Raw genomic sequence first — 6,261 nt, 5'->3', positions numbered from 1 at the left:
TCTGGGCAAAAGTATTGCGATAGGGACCGACTTCGGCCCAGAGTAAATTAACCAAGAGTTTGAAGCAGGCATTTCTTATTTTGTTACAGGCGACAAGTTTTCCCCTGAGTAGTGCAACAGGGGAGAATAACCTTCCTTCTGTATGTTCAAACGTTGGATAAGAACAGTGCCTGCAAAAAGTGTCACATGTTCATCTGATTTACAAAGGTAGGTTTTATATGATGCATTCTGGCACATTCTCCAGTTAATAGTGATTTTGTTTTTATTTGAAAGGACAATTGGTTTGGTGAAATACCGCCGGCCAAAAATGTAACAAGTTTACATTTATGATAATCATGTATTAACGAGTTGATGGTATTCTCATTTAGGCCTGAGGGCTGCCCCTATTTGAATTGAGCTGTGGTGCTCAGTGAGCTTTTGGTGCTCAGAGCTGATGGTGCTCGTGGGCTTTTGGTGCCCACACTGTGTATGGGCTTTGTTGTAAAAATAAAGTTAATTGTGATACACAGATGTACAATCCTCAACCATGAATACCCTGAAAAAATATGAAAAATCTGCACTGAATAAACTTGGATGAGGCGTGTAGTCACACAGAACTGCATTGTGTGTGTGTTTTGATATTTGTAATGGGATGAATTTTGTGCCCCCCCCCCCATTTTTTTGAAATTCTAACTCCCCCAGAGTTAGGTCATGCAGTTTCGTAGAAATGTGTGGGTTGCTTGGCAGCGCGTGTGGGCAGGTCGGTAGCAGAACTTGCAACCAACCACAAGAGTCCTTGAGGAGGAGCAGATAAATTCAGTGGCCAGTGACCCTCCACTCCACTCCACTTGGCTACTGAACTCAACGGGGACTGTTGAGTCCAGCAGCAGTTGTCCAGTTGTCTCTGTGATCTCTCCTTGCATTGAACCTGCCACAATTACATATTCGTCCCTGTCCTGCTCTAGGTGAGTTTGATTATACTTTTGTCTTACTTTTATGCCTAGATTGAAGTGTCTATTCTTATCTCAACGTTTAGACCAAGTCGTCATAGGTCAATATCATATTGCGTTTCTGAATTGCAGTCATTGTAATTTTGGCTGAGAATGATTTGAAAGAGTAAAAGAATGTGCACGTCTTAATTTAAGCCAAAGTCTATTTTAGAAGTTCTATCCATGTTGACATCTGTTGTTTCCAGATCCAAACACCATTTCTTTTATCGTCCACGATCCGTCCAAACATTCTGACTTCCTAGTCCCAGAACACTGAATGAATTTCACTTGCTGTATGAGTTTCCATTGATTTGGAAGTTACCATTCTCATGTAAAAGATCTCTGGCGACTTGTCTAAATTAAGTAAAACTTCACTTAGACGTGATTCCTAGGTTTAGGTTTTACTTAGGTTTTCATGATATATTACTTCTAGCATACATTGAATAATCACATTCCCTTGACTAAAGTGAAGAGAGGGATATTTCCCTCTTGTACAAGTTAAGTCTTGGAATTTGCAATATTCTTCTGTGTTTTATTACTTGATTAGTTTCAATCATTTGACTTGATTCACCTTTATCTAGTTTTTACCACGGTTCCATATATTCAGTAGTTAGTTTTTCTTTATTCTATTTCAGTTCTTATATCTGGGTGTTTAATCTTTTGATGTGTATTCCTTTTGCTTTAAATCGATTTAATTGCCCAGAACCTTGACATTTTAAAGTTTCATCTTAATTAACTTTTACCTCCTGATTATGAGTCACTCATATTTCCCGGACTCAGATTTCCATTGCCAGAACAACTTCCAATGTGTGAAATACCTTTCTACTACTGTAATGAAAAAAATAAGATCAGTCTTGGCTTCCTCTGGAAACAGATTTTCATGGTTCAAAAAGTGTTTTCGGAAAACTTTTCGTGATTTGTATTGCTGACAACTTCTTTCAACCAAGAAAAACTAAAATTTCTCTAAGTTATGGTGCGTGACATTTCTTCGCCAAGGGTAGTTACATTTTAAATTATAGACCGTACTGCGATAAGCGCTCCCTCGGGAAGCATGTCTTCAAGATGGCAAATACCATACCAACCAGAGTGAACAATAGGCCTACTCTACTGGGTTTGATTTTTGTAGCAACTAGTAATCATCAGTACGAGGACATTTTTCACTCAAAAAGCTTGCAGAAGTGAGAAACCAAATTGAGCGAGGTGAACTTCCACGAGTAATCGGGTTCATTACAGGGCTGTTAATTTATTTACATACAGTTAATCGACGCATACATGCTAATTTATCCGTTTCCATAATCATTAAAAATATGTACGCACACTTTTAGCATCCATGTTAACAACGTCAGGTCCGGCTGGACCAAGGTTGACCATTGATGATTAATGGCTTTTTCACATTGAAAGGCGACGCAAGTTGAAAAATGCGACGCCCGTTGTAAAATGCGACGCCCGTCGAAAAATGCGACTGGCACATATGGAACACCATACGCAACAGTTGTAACCTTGTAATTCCTCAGACACCGGTCTTGGACAGTGTCCTTTTAGCACCTTAGTCATGTCTGTGTAGACCAACCCACACAGACAAATGAGGTACCCAGGTGGACGAGAGCATTGACCAGCACTGGTAACCATGACAACCTCACACACAGTGTAGTGTTTTAAAGGGACTTTCACTTTTGATAGTCCATACAACTGTTTTACTTAGTACAGTTAGTTCTTCACTCGACTTGGCTACTGAACTCAACAGACTGTTCTGTTGTCTCTGTGATCTCTCCTTGCATTGAACCTGCCACAATTACATATTCGTCCCTGTCCTGCTCTAGGCAAAGACACCACTAGTACTGAAGCACTAGGGTAACATCAGTGAGCCTATTGAGCTGTATGTACTGCTGGACAGGGAGTGACTTGGAGCGGAGTCGCATGCATTGTGTTCCCCACTCCTGATTTACTCAAGCCGGGGAAGGAGAGACTGTGCATTCGAGCCCTGCAAACCATCTTCACGTAGCCAACGATCCTCAGAATTCATTCAAGCCCCCTTGAACTGCAAGTCTTTTAACTGCAGGCTCCCCAGCTTAGTGCCAAGTGAAGCCAGGACAAGTCATCCCCAACTTCAACACAACTTCGAGCTAGGCCCTTTATTTATTTTTATTGTTAATTAATAATTATCTTCTGTGAACAGAATCCCTGGGTTTTTCTTGTTATTTTTAAACATATCTAGGCCCTATCCTTCAGATTTCGGATATTTGTATTTTCGTACAGCGTGTGAAAACTTTTCGCTAGCTTAGCCGGAAACGCACTAATCTCCACTGGTTGGCTGACAATAAAATGGCGTAAACTAGTAAACAAATAAATAATGTAAGCAGGTGCCATAATTTTCATATCATGCCCGCTACATATTTCTAGTCTGCTTATAATGGTTTGTGATGAATGGCGTGTGGGTTCGAATCCTGGGTCGAAATTGTGGACAGGGAGGTTTTTTAGAAAAATATAGCCCCATTGTTGCAGGAGCCTAATTACACGTGTAAAGTTTTTATGGTTGGTTTATTGATGTCATGCATTGTGCATGGTTGTGAACCGTGGTTTGGCTACATGTGTGTGATTGCTGTGTATGACCGCTCCTTTTGTGTGCGCTACTGCAAAGAGCAATTCAGGTACTGATTCCTCAATGTAAAGGTGCGCCCTCATCGAGTTCGCTACAACGGATCGGCGACGCCAACGGTAACGGTGGGTAGAACGATACAGTGTGGGAGAGAGGTGGACAGGGTTGTCGGAAGGCCATCGTCTAGGAAAGTGGTAAAAGACTTGATAGCCAGAGTGTTGGCAGACGCCCCAGGTTATTGTTAGTTTGGGTTAGATAATTAGCACCAATAATCCGTCAGTATCTTGGGTGCAATCATCTGAGTGCGGATAAAGGTAACTTGTTGCGGGTTGCGGATTATTGGCAGCACGGGATGTGCAGAATATTTAATTATTCTTTTGCAATTTTCTTTTGTGATGGGCCGTCATATAGCAGATGCGAGGTCACAGAGTTCTTTTGATCCTTTTACATGGAACCAATTGGCTTTGATCTTCATTACATTTATATGTCGGAATAGAGTGATTCCATCACCATTGTAAATCTCTCTCCACGACCTTTTTGATGATACTAGTTATGCCTCAATCTTTCCTCTTTAAAAGGTGTCACATTCCTATTATATCTGCTCAATTTGTAAATGTACTGTTACATTTTTATGAACAACTGTGTGAGATGATTTGCAAAGGTGAAATCTTATTCTGGACAATAAAACGATCAGCTAGTTAGTCATGAAAAGGCAATTTGCCTGTGTAACGCTTTTAAACCACATGTGTGCCCATGTAAATCCCAATTTTTACCCGGTTTTGCCCTGATTAACCACTTGGGCCACACTAAAATACTCGGGTGCGTTTCTCATGTGGGCCAGATGGGCAAAATTGGGCCCCACTTGAATCCCAGTTTTGCCCAATTACCTGAGTGGGTCCCATTTTGTTTTTGTTGCTACGTGGGAGCTAAGAAGCCCTTTGAAATAAAAGTAACTATAGGTGGTTTTTAAAAGGTGTTTGAACACTAACACTGTTTTTCCAGGGTATGATCTATGTCCTCGTATACAACAGCAGACTGCTGCTGAAGATTGGGGCTGCCACACGACCAAGTTTCTCCTGTTACTTTATTGTCAGTGCATACAGGTAGGGCATGCATTGGACGCAAAGAGTGTGTAAAGACACTGATAACACATTACACCAATGTGTTTTCCCTCAAAAACAAAATCATGGGAAGCCAATAGAAAGATTGCAGTCTGTGTTCAGTGTCTGGTTTGGCTATTGGTACGCCAGATAAAAACCTCTCATATGTTGGACAAGGCAATGAGCTTCCGGTATTAGAGCGTAAATTCATGAAATACTAGAGAGCACAATCGCACAAAGGTACTATCACGAAGTAAGGTTAATTTGATGAAGAGAAATATATATATATTTTTTTACGCAAAGTAGCCAAACATGGTCTAAGTTAAATGAGTGGCGCATTTAAAAAACAAATTGATTGTGAGTATACTTTTAACGTTATTTATACCGCTTGTTCTCCTTTCACGCTGTTTGAAATTTCAAAATAAGACAGTTTTTCGGTTCCCTCCACATCACCTAGGGTTTCCTGAATAACATCTGAAGTGAAAGTATGAACCAATGAGCCGTTTCGAGGTAAAGAGATTGTCCCGCCCCGAGGATTTACGCCACTGGTGCATAAACATTTGGCCCAGAGACGGAAAGGAGTTGACTTCGGTGAAATGACTACAGTTCGAACTAGTGTCAGTGACTTTTATATAACTCTTCATGTAGTCTCTTTGACTGATTATCAACGAGACTGTAAAAACTATGCACTAACAACAGACTGTGGCTCACCCAGCACAGAACTGTAACCAAGGTCCACCCACAATGGCTAGTATATTGTATTAACTCCAAGAGACGGTAGGAATTTAACACAAAGCAAGTCTCACCCAGAGTGGAAAATGGGTAGACACAACCACGTTGCATTAACCCTAACAGTCTCAAATCCTCCGACTGCATTGTGATTTTACACACACTCTAGAGGGATTTAACTTGTTACAGCAGACAATAGACCTTTTCACCAATAAATTCACGATTAAGCTCAATTGCACACAATTGACCTTTCCGAAAAGGGCCATTGAAAAGGTTACCGGGGTAAGATTTTGTGATCATTTAATTCTCTCCGGTTTTCTGGCTTTGTTCAGTGTTTTCTTCAGAAAATCGCTAAAATAGTTTTTGCTAAAGGTTTTAATTTTTTTTCTTTTTTTGCTCTCTTCAAAAACCCTTTACAACCATACTTTTTCCTGTTAGCGCGAGATCCAGCAGGAAAAAAATCCCGTTTAGATTAGAAACTAACAGCAAAAACGATTTAATGGGATTTTCTGAAGATAAAAATGAACACAGCTAGCCAGAAAACCTGGTAATAAATTATGAAAATCACACGCGTGCATAAATATGAATTTATTAGTGAAACAGTCTATATAGCTGCACTCTCTACTGTATACTGTACATAAAATACGGCTATTTTGTTTCTAAAATTTGAATCTTCTGCGTCTATACAGCTCTATACCAGTGGATCACAGGGCGCTGACATGTCTCCATTACTTCAAAAGTCCAAATGGTTTGTATGTATAAGCCGTCTCCGTCAGAAATATGCTAGTTCAAATTATCAAATACTTTTGATTTGACTGCAAGGAGATTTTACACCACTAACTTGCAAGTTTGGCAAACAGCTGATTTG

The sequence above is a fragment of the Acanthaster planci genome, linkage group LG02 (assembly GCF_054643075.1).
Source record: "Acanthaster planci isolate LZ-2023a linkage group LG02, COTS_SCS, whole genome shotgun sequence".
Classification (NCBI taxonomy): domain Eukaryota; kingdom Metazoa; phylum Echinodermata; class Asteroidea; order Valvatida; family Acanthasteridae; genus Acanthaster; species Acanthaster planci.
The sequence above is the reverse complement of the archived record's forward strand: the minus strand, read 5'-3'. Positions refer to the sequence as shown.